This window comes from Capra hircus, chromosome 2, assembly GCF_001704415.2.
Source record: "Capra hircus breed San Clemente chromosome 2, ASM170441v1, whole genome shotgun sequence".
Taxonomy (NCBI): domain Eukaryota; kingdom Metazoa; phylum Chordata; class Mammalia; order Artiodactyla; family Bovidae; genus Capra; species Capra hircus.
Genome location: NC_030809.1, coordinates 49,784,169 through 49,799,534, shown reverse-complemented (window position 1 = coordinate 49,799,534; position 15,366 = coordinate 49,784,169). Strand labels below are relative to the sequence as shown.

Sequence of the window (15,366 nt, the reverse complement as noted above, 5' to 3'; positions counted from 1 at the left end):
CTCTTGCCTGGAAAATCCCATATGGAGGAGCCTGGTAGGCTGCAGTCCATGGGGTCGCTAAGTCGGACATGACTGAATGACTTTGCTTTCACCTTTCACTTTCATGCATTGGAGAAGGAAATGGCAACCCACTCCAGTGTTCTTGCCTGGAGAATCCCAGGGACGGGGGAGCCTGGTGGGCTGCCGTCTCTGGGGTCGCGCAGAGTCGGACACGACTGAAGTGACTTAGCTTAGCAATCTTACAAGCTGGCAGATATATAGTATTACCAATATGTCTTAAAGTGGAAATACAATACCTTGTATATATATATGTATGTTTCAATTTCAATTAAGGCAGTTTTATATCTTAGGATTTCATTTGAGTGACTATATTTCCATTAATAGATATAGAAGACATATATAGGATAAAAGTATTAGGTTTAGAAGCCAATTGTTTTTGTGATTCTGGACAAGATGAGATGTAAAATTTCTTAAGAGTGATATTCATACAAATTTAAAGATTAAAAATGGAAGAAATGATATTTGTTAATCAAGAATTGTTAAGTGCTTTCTTATTTCCAATTACACTTCAAAATATCATGTTTTAAGTTTCTCTGGGAAACTAAAAATATGCTTTCTTATGGCACTTACATAAATATTTGAGTAAAGAAATTGAAAAAGTAAAGGTACCGAGAAGTTCTTTTTAATGAGCAAAAATTCTAAACATAAAGGAAATTTAAATGCAAAATTTGGTATGCAGTTGAACCATCCCTTTGAAGCAGGACAAATCTGTAGAAACTATAGAAAAGTAGAATCTGTATAGTTTTCAGTAAAAGGAAAAGGGTGTGTTATATGGGAAATGAATATTTTTTCAGTATTAATTTTAAAAACAACTTCACTTTCTGTAACATTATTTCTCATGTTCTGGAAAACCACCAAGAATTAATAGCTATAAACAGAGCTGTAATTTGGTTATCTCTTGAGTAACAAAACATATGAAATTAACTCCAGGTATGGGTAGCACTGGTTGTTGGCCTTCTGTTAGCGTGGTCAGTGCTGTCCAGCAAAGAGCTGCTGCCAACTGCCCAAACACCGGAAGTAGGTTAAGAAGCAGACAAGGAAGAAGGGTCAGAGGAAATCCCCACGGCCTCTTACATTCAGATCCACGCGATGGAACAGAAACATACCACTTGGGTTCATGTGGGTTCATGCCAACTTTTCAAATAAAAAAAAGCACTCCAAGAAAAGTTATATAAACCATGATGAATCCATTTACTCAAATGTTCATCCTTTTTTGGATTTAAACTAATCTATATACAATATATTTTCATCATTATGAATAGGAATAAAAACAAAGAGAGTGATCCTGGTCTTGGAAGAAACAGCTGGATTTCATTGCAAAATGACCCAGTTCTGCCTGCTTGTGTGGCAATCACTCTGTGATTCATTTGGTTTTACTTTTTTAGTATTTAACTACCAACCCTGATTTCCAAACAAAGGAACTAAGAAACTATAAAAGAGAATAAACTGTTAAGACTAAGGAATGAAATGTAGCCTAAACTTATTTTAAGACGTAGAAGGAAATGGCAACCCACTCCAGTGTTCTTGCCTGGAGAATCCCAGGGACGGGGGAGCCTGGTGGGCTGCCATCCTTGGGGTTGCACAGAATCAGACACGACTGAAGCGACCTAACAGCAGCAGCAGCAGCAGCAGCATACTAATCCTATACAGTTCTAAAGAAAATTTCAGTCTTTTAATAGATCTCATTGCTTATTGTAGAAAATGGGAATACTTAGCATAATACAGAAGAATCTTCAGAGTCTGGCCTCTATCTACGTACTCAAGCCTTCAGTCTTTGTTCTTTTTCTCGTATGTCTTGCTTTGGCAGGACTGAATTACTGGTGTTCCTGAGCGAGGCACACTATTTCATGCCTACAGACTTTCATTTCCTTTCCTGCTCCCCAAGCTGAGTTAATCACTCCTTCCTCTGCACTATGCATAACTAGTTCCCTTACCAAACTATATTATAGTTACTTGTTTATATATCTGGCTCTGCTGATATATATTATTCGACTGATAATTCCTTATGGGCATAAAACCAGAATCACTTACCATGAGTAGAAAGTTACATGTGAATAAATGCAACAAAAAGAAAACACTTACCAGATTCTAGTGGGAGACTGTTATCTGCCAAAGGCTGAGCTACACAGCCCTGCTCTACCTTTGTCGAAAGGGACAATTAGCCGTCTAACTCTAAACTGATTAGATGGCTTAAAAAGAACTGAAAAGAGCACAGCTTTCTGGTTGTGAGATTCAATGATAGTTAATTCTGTCTGTGTGTACAACTTAAAGGCATCTTATGTTTAGTGCTAAGTCTTTTGGTAGAGGCTTGGAGACCCTACTTGGATAGAAGTAGCAAGGAAAGAATGATGGCCTGCAAGGGGGCAGAGGACATCAGAGGGAATAAAATGAATTATAAAACTAGATAAAAGAACTATAAAAACTTTACAGTCTGAGGTCACTTAAAATACCTTCTACACTTCACTGGCCCACTTGATAATGATAATGAAGTCATTCCCCCCATTCTATTGTTTCACAACACTGTTTTCAAAGGCAGACTTTTGTAGCACATTAAATGCAATCATGGAGAAGATGGCTGTAACAGAATGACATTGGTGCTCAAAGAGATTTCCATTCAGGTAGAGAATGTATTTCAGAGGAACACCCTGTTCTCTGGTGATGTCAGAGAAATTTTGTGACAATGGAACAAATCCAGTTTTTCTGGTCTAATCTACATCCTCTTGCACTCTCAGTGAAGTAAGGTTATTGTCTTGAGTTGAGTGCAAAATAATGTTAATGCCCAAAACACAAACATAGAAACAGAGAGAAGTTTTGGGAGGAATTACAAACTAAGAAGTCCAAGAAAGCCACAAAGGGGGTAAAGAAAAGTTGTACATCAATACTTACAAGCATATCTTAGCATAAGTTTTTGTAAAGATCATACCACTTTGGGCCCAGTGCTTTACATTAATTATTCAACTGTCTCAAATGTGCATGTTCTTCTATTTGGAGGTTTATGTGTCTTTTGATAAATCGCACTCAGCATAGACACGACAATTACCGTAAATGCTTAAAATATACTTATTAAAGGACCAGCTGTATGAAAAATTGGTTGTAACATTAACATATTCAATGAACAGAGCTCCAGGGTGCTCATGGAGCAGCAGTTTAGAAAGTGGATTCTATGGGGAATTCCCTGGTGGTCCAGTGGTTAGGACTCTGCACTTTCACTTTCACTGCTGAGGGCTGGCAAGGTACTTTGTACCTATGTGCCTCAGTTTCCTCATCTGTGAGGTGAGAATAATAAGTCTCTATAGGGTTGTTAGGATTGAATAAATTTATATTTATAAATTTATATTTGTTCCTAGAAAGTATCTGGCATGTAGCTAGCATGTGCTATACAACTGTTGGCTGCTTTGTTAAACAAAGTCCTTTCCTGAACAAAGAGGGGCAGCACACTATTCTCACTGTTAGCATTAGGATCAGGAAGCAAATCACCTGGGCTCAAATTATGCCATGTACTAGATCTGGAATCAGTTACTTTGCCTTTCTGAGATGGGGACAAATTAACTTCATAGAGTTGCTTTGATAGTAACTGTAAAACATGAGCCCAGGGCCTGGTACAAAATAAACACACAGACATCAGAGATGTGTCTCTGTTGGTGGCCCAGCTCAGAAAATATGGTTTTGAATGGAAGCTGTTCTCAGAGACAAGTCATTGTTGGTTTAAAAAAAATCTCCAGGAAGAAGTTCATTTTAGAGATCTGGACTTACTTCAAAAGCCCAGCCTGGCTCCCTGTCTGTAGAATTCTAGATCAGAGGCCCTTAACTCACACTCTAGACCTCAAATCCCTAGACCCTGTAGATTAGGTGTCCCCAGCTCACTCTCCAGACCAGGGTCCCTAACTCACACCGATCTACTCCATGGAGTCCCAGACTCACATGTCCAAAGGTACCAGCTTGATAAAACAAAGAAAGGTGCTGTGCTGGAGAAGGGACCTGGAGAAGACTTAATACCACATCTGAGAGTGCAGCAGCCCTGGTCCAGTAGTTGCCATGTGGCCATGTGGACCCAGTGTCACTGAATCTTCTTCTTAGTGGAGACAGGAGGATGGTGGTGAGAAGAGGGCTGGGATTCACTCTGTTGGCAGATTCTCTTTCTTATCTGACATTGTGACTTACTTTAAACATGCCATTATTTTCTCCCATTCCGAAGGCTGTCTTTTCACCTTGCTTATAGTTTCCTTTGTTGTGCAGAAGCTTTTAATTTTAATTAGATCCCATTTGTTTATGTTTGCTTTTATTTCCAGTATTCTGGGAGGTGGATCACAGAGGATTCTGCTGTAATTTATGTCGGAGAGTGTTTTGCCTATGTTCTCCTCTAGAAGTTTTATAGTTTCTGGTCTTACATTTAGATCTTTAATCCACTTTGAGTTTATTTTTGTGTATGGTGTTAGAAAGTGTTCTAGTTTCATTCTTTTACAAGTGGTTGACTAGTTTTCCCAGCACCACTTGTTAAAGAGATTGTCTTTCATCCATTGTATATTCTTGCCTCCTTTGTCGAAGAAAGGTGTCCATAGGTGTGTGGATTTATCTCTGGGCTTTCTATTTTGTTCCATTGATCTATATTTCTGTCTTTGTGCCAGTACCATACTGTCTTGATGACTGTGGCTTTGTAGTAGAGCCTGAAGTCAGGCAGGTTGATTCCTCCAGTTCCATTCTTCTTTCTCAAGATTGCTTTGGCTATTCAAAGTTTTTTGTATTTCCATACAAATTGTGAAATTATTTGTTCTAGCTCTGTGAAAAATACCACTGGTAGCTTGATAGGGATTGCATTGAATCTATAGATTGCTTTGGGTAGTACACTCATTTTCACTATATTAATTCTTCTGATCCATTAACATGGTATATTTCTCCGTCTATTAGTGTCCTCTCTGATTTCTTTCATCAGTGTTTTATAGTTTTCTATATATATATATTTAGTTTCTTTAGGTAGATATATTCCTAAGTATTTTATTCTTTTCATTGCAATGGTGAATGGAATTGTTTCCTTAATTTCTTTTTCTACTTTCTCATTATTAGTGTATAGGAATGCAAGGGATTTCTGTGTGTTGATTTTATATCCTGCAACTTTACTATATTCATTGATTAGCTCTAGTAATTTTCTGGTGGAATCTTTAGGGTTTTCTATGTAGAGGATCATGTCATCTGCAAACACTGAGAGTTTTACTTCTTCTTTTCCAATTTGGATTCCTTTTATTTCTTTTTCTGCTCTGATTGCTGTGGCCAAAACTTCCAGAACTATGTTGAAAAGTAGTGGTGAAAGTGGGCACCCTTGTCTTGTTCCTGACTTTAGGGGAAATGCTTTCAATTTTTCACCATTGAGGATAATGTTTGCTGTGGGTTTGTCATATATAGCTTTTATTATGTTGACAGCCTTCAGAATGGGAGAAAATAATAGCAAATGAAGCAACTGACAAACAACTAATCTCAAAAATATACAAGCAACTCCTGCAGCTCAATTCCAGAAAAATAAATGACCCAATCAAAAAATGGGCCAAAGAACTAAATAGACATTTCTCCAAAGAAGACATATGGATGGCTAACAAACACATGAAAAGATGCTCAACTTCACTCATTATCAGAGAAATGCAAATCAAGACCACACACAATGAGGTACCATTTCACACCAGTCAGAATGGCTGTGATCCAAAAGTCTACAAGCAATAAATGCTGGAGAGGATGTGGAGAAAAGGGAACCCTCTTACACTGTTGGTGGGAATGCAAACTAGTACAGCCACTATGGAGAACAGTGTGGAGATTCCTTAAAAAACTGGAAATAGAACTGCCTTACAACGCAGCAATCCCATTGCTGGGCATACACACCAAGGAAACCAGAATTTAAAGAGACATGTGTACCCCAGTGTTTATCGCAGCACTGTTTATAATAGCCAGGACATGGAAGCAACCTAGATATCCATCAGCAGACGAATGGATAAGAAAGCTATGGTACATATACGCAATGGAGTATTACTCAGCCATTAAAAAGAATACATTTGAATCAGTTCTAATGAGGTAGATGAAACTGGAGCCAATTATACAGAGTGAAGAAAGCCAGAAAGAAAAACACCAATACAGTATACAAACACACATATATATAGAATTTAGAAAGATGGTAATGATAACCCTGTATGTGAGACAGCAAAAGAGACACAGATGTATAGAACAGACTTTTGGACTCTGTGGGAGAGAGAGAGGGTGGGATGATTTGGGAGAATGGCATTGAAACATGTATACTATCATGTAAGAAACAAATCGCCAGTCTAGGTTTGATACAGGATACAGGATGCTTGGGGCTGGTGCCCTGGGATGACCCAGAGAGATGATATGGGGAGGGTAGTGGGAGGGGGTTCAGGATTGGGAACTCATGTACACCTATGGGGTATCTCTTCACAGCTGCTCCAGCAAAACACAGCCGCTGCTCCTTACCTTGGACAAGGGATATCTCCTTACTGCTGCCATTCCTGACCTTCAACATGGGATAGCTCCTCTAGGCCCTCCTGTGCCTGCTCAGCTACCACTCCTCGGGTTGCTCCTCCTCGGCAAGAGATACCCCAAGCTCAAGGTAAGAGAAACCCAAGTAAGATGGTAGTGTTGCAAGAGGGCATCAGAGGGCAGACACACTGAAACCATACTCACAAAAAACTAGTCAATCTAATCACACTAGGACCACAGCCTTGTCTAATTCAATGAAACCAAGCCAAGCCTGTGGGGCAACCCAAGATGGGTGGGTCATGGTGGAGAGGTCTGACAGAATGTGGTCCACTGGAGAAGGGAATGCAAGCCACTTCAGTATTCTTGCCTTGAGAACCCCCATGAACAGTATGAAAAGGCAAAATGATAAGATACCGAAAGAGGAACTCCCCAGGTCATTAGGTGCTCAATATGCTACTGGAGATCGGTGGAGATAACTCCAGAAAGAATGAAGGGATGGAGCCAAAGCAAAAACAATACCCAGTTGTGGATGTGACTGGTAATAGAAGCAAGATCCGATATTGTAAAGAGCAATATTGCATAGGAACCTGGAATGTCAGGTCCATGAATCAAGGCAAATTGGAAGTGGTCAAACAAGAGATGGCAAGGGTGAACGTCAACATTCTAGGGATCAGTGAACTAAAATGGACTGGAATGGGTGAATTTAACTCAGATGATCATTACATCTACTACTGCGGGCAGGAATCCCTCAGAAGAAATGGAGTAGCCATCGTGGTCAACAAAAGAGTCTGAAATGCAGTACTTGGATGCAATCTCAAAAACGACAGAATGATCTCTGTTGGTCTCCAAGGCAAACCATTCGATATCACAGTTATCCAAGTCTATGCCCCAACCAGTAACACTGAAGAAACTGATGTTAAACAGTTTTATGAAGACCTACAAGACGTTTTAGAACTAACACCCCAAAAAGATGTCCTTTTCATTATAGGGGACTGGAATACAAAAGTAGGAAGTCAAGAAACACCTGGAGTAACAGGCAAATTTGGCCTTGGAATGCGGAATGAAGCAGGGCAAAGACTAATAGAGTTTTGCCTGCACTGGTCATAGCAAACACCCTCTTCCAACAACACAAGAGAAGACTCTACACATGGACAGCACCAGATGGTCAACACTGAAATCAGATTGATTATATCCTTTGCAGCCAAAGATGGAGAAGCTCTATACAGTCAACAAAAACAAGACCAGGAGCTGACTGTGGCTCAGATCATGAACTCCTTATTACCAAATTCAGACTTAAATTGAAAAAAATAGGGAAAACTGCTAGACCATTCAGGTATGACCTAAATCAAATCCCTTATGATTATACAGTGGAAGTGAGAAATAGATTAAAGGGCCTAGATCTGATAGATAGAGTGCCTGATGAACTATGGATGGAGGTTTGTGACATTGTACAGGACAGGGATCAAGACCATCCCCATGGAAAAGTAATGCAAAAAAGCAAAATGGCTGTCTGGGGAGGCCTTACAAATAGCTGTGAAAAGAAGAGAGGTGAAAAGCAAAGGAAAAAAGGAAAGATATAAGCATCTGAATGCAGAGTTCCAGAGAAAAGCAAGAAGAGATAAGAAAGCCTTCTTCAGCGATCAATGCAAAGAAATAGAGGAAAACAACAGAATGGGAAAGACTAGAGATCTCTTCAAGAAAATTAGAGATACCAAGGGAACATTTCATGCAAAGATGGGCTTGATAAAGGACAGAAATGGTATGGACCTAACAGAAGCAGAAGATATTAAGAAGAGGTGGCAGAATACACAGAAGAACTATACTAAAAAGATCTTCACGACCCAGATAATCATGATGATGTGATCACTCATCTAGAGCCAGACATCTTGGAATGTGAAGTGAAGTGGGTCTTAGAAAGCATCACTACGAACAAAGCTAGTGGAGGTGATGGAATTCCAGTTGAGCTATTTCAAATCCTGAAAGATGATGCTGTGAAAGTGCTGCACTCAATATGCCAGCAAATTGGGAAAACTCAGCAGTGGCCACAGGACTGGAAAAGGTCAGTTTTCATTCCAATCCCAAAGAAAGGCAATGCCAAAGAATGCTCAAACTACCACACAATTGCACTCATCTCATATGCTAGTAAAGTAATGCTCAAAATTCTCCAAGCCAGGCTTCAGCAATACGTGAACTGTGAACTCCCTGATGTTCAAGCTGGTTTTAGAAAAGGCAGAGGAACCAGAGATCAAATTGCCAGCATCCGCTGGATCATGGAAAAAGCAAGAGAGTTCCAGAAAAACATCTATTTCTGCTTTATTGACTATGCCAAAGCCTTTGACTGTGTGGATCACAATAAACTGTGGAAAATTCTGAAAGACATGGGAATACCAGATCACCTAACCTGCCTCTTGAGAAATCTGTATGCAGACCAGGAAGCAACAGTTAGAACTGGACGTGGAACAACAGACTGGTTCCAGATAGGAAAAGGAGTACGTCAAGGCTGTATATTGTCACCCTGCTTATTTAACTTCTATGCAGAGTACATCATGAGAAACGCTGGGCTGGAAGAAACACAAGCTGGAGTCAAGATTGCTGGGAGAAATATCAATAACGTCAGATATGCAGATGACACCACCCTTATGGCAGAAAGTGAAGAGGAACTAAAAAGCCTCTTGATGAAAGTGAAAGTGGAGAGTGAAAAAGTTGGCTTAAAGCTCAACATTCAGAACACGAAGATCATGGCATCCGGTCCCATCACTTCATGGGAAATAGATGGGGAAACAGTGGAAACAGTGTCAGACTTTATTTTGGGGGGCTCCAAAATCACTGCAGATTGTGACTGCAGCCATGAAATTAAAAGACACTTACTCCTTGAAGAAAAGTTATGACCAACCTAGACAGTATATTCAAAAGCAGAGGCATTACTTTGCCGACTAAGGTCCGTCTAGTCAAGGCTATGGTTTTTCCTGTGGTCATGTATGGAGGTGAGAGTTGGACTGTGAAGAAGGCTGAGCGCCAAAGAATTGATGCATTTGAACTGTGGTGTTGGAGAAGACTCTTGAGAGTCCCTTGGACTGCAAGGAGATCCAACCAGTCCATTCTGAAGGTGATCAGCCCTGGGATTTCTATGGAAGGAATGATGCTGAAGCTGAGGCTCCAGTACTTTGGTCACCTCATGTGAGGAGTTGACTCATTGGAAAAGACTCTGATGCTGGCAGGGATTGGGGGCAGGAGAAGAAGGGGACGACCGAGGATGAGATGGCTGGATGGCATCACAGACTCAATGGACGTGAGTCTGAGTGAACTCTGGGAGATTGTGATGGACAGGGAGGCCTGGCGTGCTGCGATTAATGGGGTCGCAAAGAGTCGGACATGACTGAGCGACTGAACTGAACTGAATCATACACCTGTGGTAGGTTCATGTCAATGTATGGCAAAACCAATACAGTATTGTAAAGTAAAAAAAAAAATAATAATAGAATAAAATAAATAAATAAACATGCCAGTGTCATTCAAAAAAGTAATTCCAGGAGCAAGGAAAAGAGAAATAAATCTGGAAGTTTTGTTGAGAACATCCCTTCATGTAATCCTGTCTATTCTTAATAATGCTTTAAACTGTGCTGAAAAGAGACTGGCAACCTGATTCAGCTTAGAGATGTTAGGAAGGGCAGCTGTACCCATAGAGTGAGGTATTTTCATCAGCGCTCACTGAGTGAGTGAAGACACTCAGTCTTGTCCGACTCTTTGTGACCCCATGGACTGAAGCCTACCAGGCTCCTCCCTCCATGGTATTCTCCAGGCAAGAGTACTGGAGTGGGTTGCCATTTCCTTCTCCAGGGGATCTTTCCTACCCAGGGATCGAACCTGGGTCTCCAGTATTCCAGGCACATGCTTTAACCTCTGAGCCACCAAGAGTGCCTAAGTGCTCACTAGAGTGGATAATTACGTCTCTGTGATAGGCTTGGTGTCTGCGTCAAGCCTTTGATTTGATCTCCTTACACTGGGGTGGTAATATCAGAGACTCTATTACTTTAAAACTTAGGAAATTAGGGGGGAGGCATGGTTGTTTTGGCTAGAACTGTAGAGCACAGGCAGTTAGCAGCAGCTGTGAGCCATCTTGCTCTTAGCTCCTCAGCCACCAAGAGTTCCTTCTCAGTTCCTTGGGAGAAGGAACAAATGTTGTTGACAGCAGTAATGGGTGGGGTTGGTTGCTATTCAATCAATGCTACATGATTTGTAATACTTTATTATACTTTACAAGGCCATTGTGAAGGAAAGTATTTTGTAGTTGCTTTGAAAACTACCCACATGCAGTGTGGATTTTTTTCTCATTAAAATGTAAACATATAGAAGGTTATGTAATGTTCTGTCATTTTTCCTCATAGTTTCTGAAATAAAATATCAGTACAATTTTTTATGGTCCTTTGCTTAAAAACTTCATAGACAAGATCAAATTTTAAAAATACAAAAAAAGTCACATTCTTTTAGTATAAAGCTAAGAACTTGTTCAATACCAAAAGCTTCGCCCTGATGATGTAACTCTATGAAAAAAGTCCAACACATACAAATGTGTTTTTTTGTGAAGATTGGTATGTATTTTTGAAATATTTATGAAACATTAGTTCCTCAGATAAAGATACAATATGCAAACACTGGCAAGTAATTTTACCATATTTTCAAAAGGGAACAGACTGTCAAACTCCCTATTTTATTTAGCAATTATAGTAAAAAATAACAAGTAACATATACCAAGGTATTCTGTATCAGGCACTATGTAAAGTGCTTTACATGCCTAATATTAATAAGTCCTTACAAAAACTCCATAAAGTAGATATTGTCATTATTCTCAGATAAGGAAACTCAGGAAGAGAGAGGTTTGGTAACTTGCCCAGATTGTTAGTGAGTGGTAAGGCTGTGTCCCTGAGAGTGGGAAAGATTGAAGGCAGGAGAAGGGGCAGCAGAGGATGAGATGGTTGGATGACATCATTGAATCAATGGACATGAGTTTGAGCAAACTCCAGGAAATAGTGAAGGACAGGGAAGCCTGGTGTGCTGCAATCTATGGGGCTGCAAAGAGTCCGACACAACTGAGCAACAGAACAACAACAACAACAACAAAGGCTGTGACTGAACCAGACAGAATGACTCCAAGGAATTCTTCAGGCAAGAATACTGGAGTGGGTTGCCATACCCTCCAGGGGATCCTCCCGATCCAGGGATCAAACCTGTGTCTCTTATGTCTCCTGCATTGGCAGGCAGATTCTTTACCACTAGTGCCCTCTGGGAAGCCCTTTTAGCACCTACAGGAAAGTAAAACTTCATTTGCAATTTTGTTAATTCAAAATTTGTGAAAATTCAGACATGAGCTGCACTAAAGCTTTTGATTTCTATAAATTATTAAGCAATTTAATGTATGGATATTAAAAGGAGTATCTGGTTTACGCTACTTGTCAAAATGTTTTGTTACTTAGAAATATAAACTACTATATAAGGAACATCCAAATTATGTAACTTTTTGTTTTCAATAAAAGTTACCATCTTTGTAGTCACTCATTAATATATTTAATTGAAGTAATACAGTTGTAGTTTTGAAATACACTCCAACTCGAGGAACTACATAGTTCATTATAGGCAGCTGTGCAAAAGATCACATCATGACCACTTAAAACTCTTGCAGTCTGTGTTCCACGGCTGCCTCCTTCATGTGCTGCACTCCACCTATTCTATTTGCAGTTCCCAAACCATGAAATATTCTCTTGTTTCTGAGTCTGTTCATCTTGTCTTTCAGCCTTGTTTGCCTTACTCCCACTTCCTACTTAGCTTTTTTTTTTTAACCTTGTCAAAAAGCACAAAACATACTTAAAAGTGCCAACATTTGGTAATGCCATCCATTCAAAAATCAGAAAATGACAGGCACTTCAGAAGCCTACCATTCCGCCCTTTCCAATCACAATCCCTTTCTCCCACTCCGTGCTAACTTGACTTTTTCTTTGACTTTTATGGTTCTCAATTCCTTGCTCTTCTTAATTAACTATACAAGAATGGTGGCGCTCATGGTAAAGAACATGCTTGCCAAAGCAGGAGACATAAGAAACGTGGATTTGATCCCTGAGTCGGGAAGGTCCCCTGGAGAAGTGCTTGGCAACCCACTCCAGTATTTTTGCCTGGAGAATTTCACGGACAGAGGAGCCTGGTGGGCTATGGTCCGTAGGGTTGCAAAGAGTCGGACATGACTGAAGCATGTAAATAAACACTATAGTTCAGTTTTCCCAATTTTCGGAGCTTTATGTGAATGGAATCATACAATATGTGCTTTTGTGTTTGTTTTCTTTCACTGAACATTAAGCTCGTGAGATTCATCTGGTACAGTTTGTGTAGTTATGATTTGTTTTTCTGATTGCATTATAGTAGAGGACCACAAAAGTACTGCCTATGGCCTGTTTTGTTGCATATGGTATGTTGACTCTACATTGGCTGAGCTGAGTAGTCAGGACAGAGATCACATGGCTCACAAAGCCTAAAATATTTGCTATCTGGCCCTTTTCAGAAAAAGCTGGTGTGCTGTGGTTCATGGGGTCGCAATGAGTTGGACACAACTGAGCGACTGAACTGAACTGAACTGAGTCTTACTTCCATAGTATAGGGTTGCATTGTATGTACAGGTACATGTGCTCAGTCGCTCAGTAGTGTTTGACTCTTTGCAGCCCCATAGACTGTAGCCCTCCAGGCTCCCCTATCCATGGAATTTTCCAGGCAAGAACTGGAGTGGGTTACCATTTCCCAATTCAGAGGATCTTCCTGATCCAGGGATCGAACCTGCATCTCTTGTGTCTCCTGAACTGGCAGGCTCGTTCTTTACCACTAGCACTACCTGGGAAGCCCTGCATCATATGATATACCATAATTTACTTTTCTAATCTCTTGTTTGTAGATTTCTAAGTTGTTCACTCTTTTGGGGTTATTACAAGTAGTCCTTCTATCAGTATTTTTGTATGTGCTGCCGGTGAATGCGTAGCCACGCTTCCACTGGGATATGGATCTTTGCTAAAGATATAATGATAGAGCATTTTTTTTCCAAAGTGGTTGTACCAGTTTAAAAACACCTGGTATCAGCAGTCTTTTGACATTTTAGGGGCTTCCCTGGTAAAGAATCCACCTGCAATGCAAGAGACCTGGGTTCAATCCCTGGGTTGGGAAGAACCCCTGGAGAAGGGAATGTCTACCCACCCCAATAGTCTGGCCTGGAGAATTCCATGGACAGAGGAGCCTGGTCACAAAGAGTTGAAAATGACTTTCATTTTCTCAACATTTTAGCTGTTTTTTGGATAATTTGTAGTGGTTTCTCATTGTGGTTTTAGCATGTATTTTTCCTGATTACTAATGAAGCTGAGCACAGTTTCATATGTCTGTTGGCCATTTGGATTTCCTGTTTTGTCATCTACCTGTCCAAATTTCTTGTCCGTTTTTCTATTCAGTTGTTTTTTCCTTCTTGATTTTCAATTTCATTTTATGTATTATGGATACAAATCTTTGTCTAACTTCCACTCATTCTTTAGATGATAGGAGGTGGCAGTTAAAAAAATTTTTTTTAAACATTTTTTAGCAACTAAGCAAGCTTTTTTTCTTAAAAAAATAATTATATTTATTTATTTTTGACTGTACTGGGCCTTTATTGCTTTGTGCGTGCTTCTTCTTGTGGTGAGTGGGGGCTACTCTTCATTGCGATATGTGGGCTTCTCATTGCAGTGGCTTCTCTTGTTGTGAAGCACTGACTGTAGGGCATGGGCTTCAGTAGTTTTGGCACATGGGCTTAGTAGTTGTGGTTCCTGGTTTTAAAGCACTGACCCAGTATACGTGGCACATGGGCTTAGTCGCCATGATGGGCATGTGCCATCGTCCCAGACCAGGGATTCAACCTGTGTCTCCTGTATTGGTAGGTGGATTCTTTACCACTTGGGGGAAGCCTGAGGTGGGATGTCTTTTAAGGAGTCTTTCTGGATCTACCTATCAAGTGGAGGTGCTCTTCTTTCCACCTCTACAACCCTCAGGTTTCTAGCGAAGCCTGTATCACAGCATAGAGTGTTTGCACCATAAATGAATGCCCCTCAGCAGGATGCTCACTAGGATGCAGGTTCTTACAAGTCAAGGACTAGGCTTTACCTATCTCTGTATCCTCATTCCGAGCTCAGTAGGTGCTGAGTAAGTGTTAGTTCAGAGAATAAATAAATGTCCACCCAGATATAAGAAAAAACCCCAATATAATGTAGATTGCCAATAGAAATGTATTTTCCTCCCAACATCAATATTTATCCAAGTGGGTTGAAAAGTGAAAGTGAGGTTGCTCAGTGGTGTCCAGCTCTTTGTGACCCCATGGACTGTAGCCTACCAGGCTCCTTGGTCCATGGGATTTTCCAGGCAAGAGTACTGGAGTGGGTTGCCATTTCCTTCTCCAGGGGATCTTCCCGACCCAGGGATCAAACCCAGGTCTCCCAAATTGTTAGCAGATGCCTTACCATCTTAGCTAACAAGTGGGTTAACTGCATGCTATTATCAGAGATTCCCTACTCCCCCAGGTCAGAATGGGATCTTTCTCTTTCATAACAGTCTGAAATTGTGAGGTTTTATTACATTTTTAAACCAAAATATCCCACCAATTTAAACATAAAAGTCTGTATGCAGTTTTTCACCTGGTAGGAGTTTGCGCTAGGCACCATGTCAAAGATTATGTTGATGCTTGAGTAAATTTAGCAATTTTTGCTATAAATTTCTTTTTATGCAGCATTTTACATTTGAAAATCTTTTGATGGCTTGAGAAAATATTCAAGAACTTAT

At 40.2% G+C, this 15,366-nt stretch overlaps 1 protein-coding gene across 2 annotated transcripts in view; it reads right to left on the bottom strand.

The window, feature by feature from the left end:
• Window positions 1-15,366, bottom strand: part of RFTN2 (raftlin family member 2) — an 82,765-nt gene that overhangs the window by 61,925 nt on the left and 5,474 nt on the right. The window lies entirely within an intron of this gene.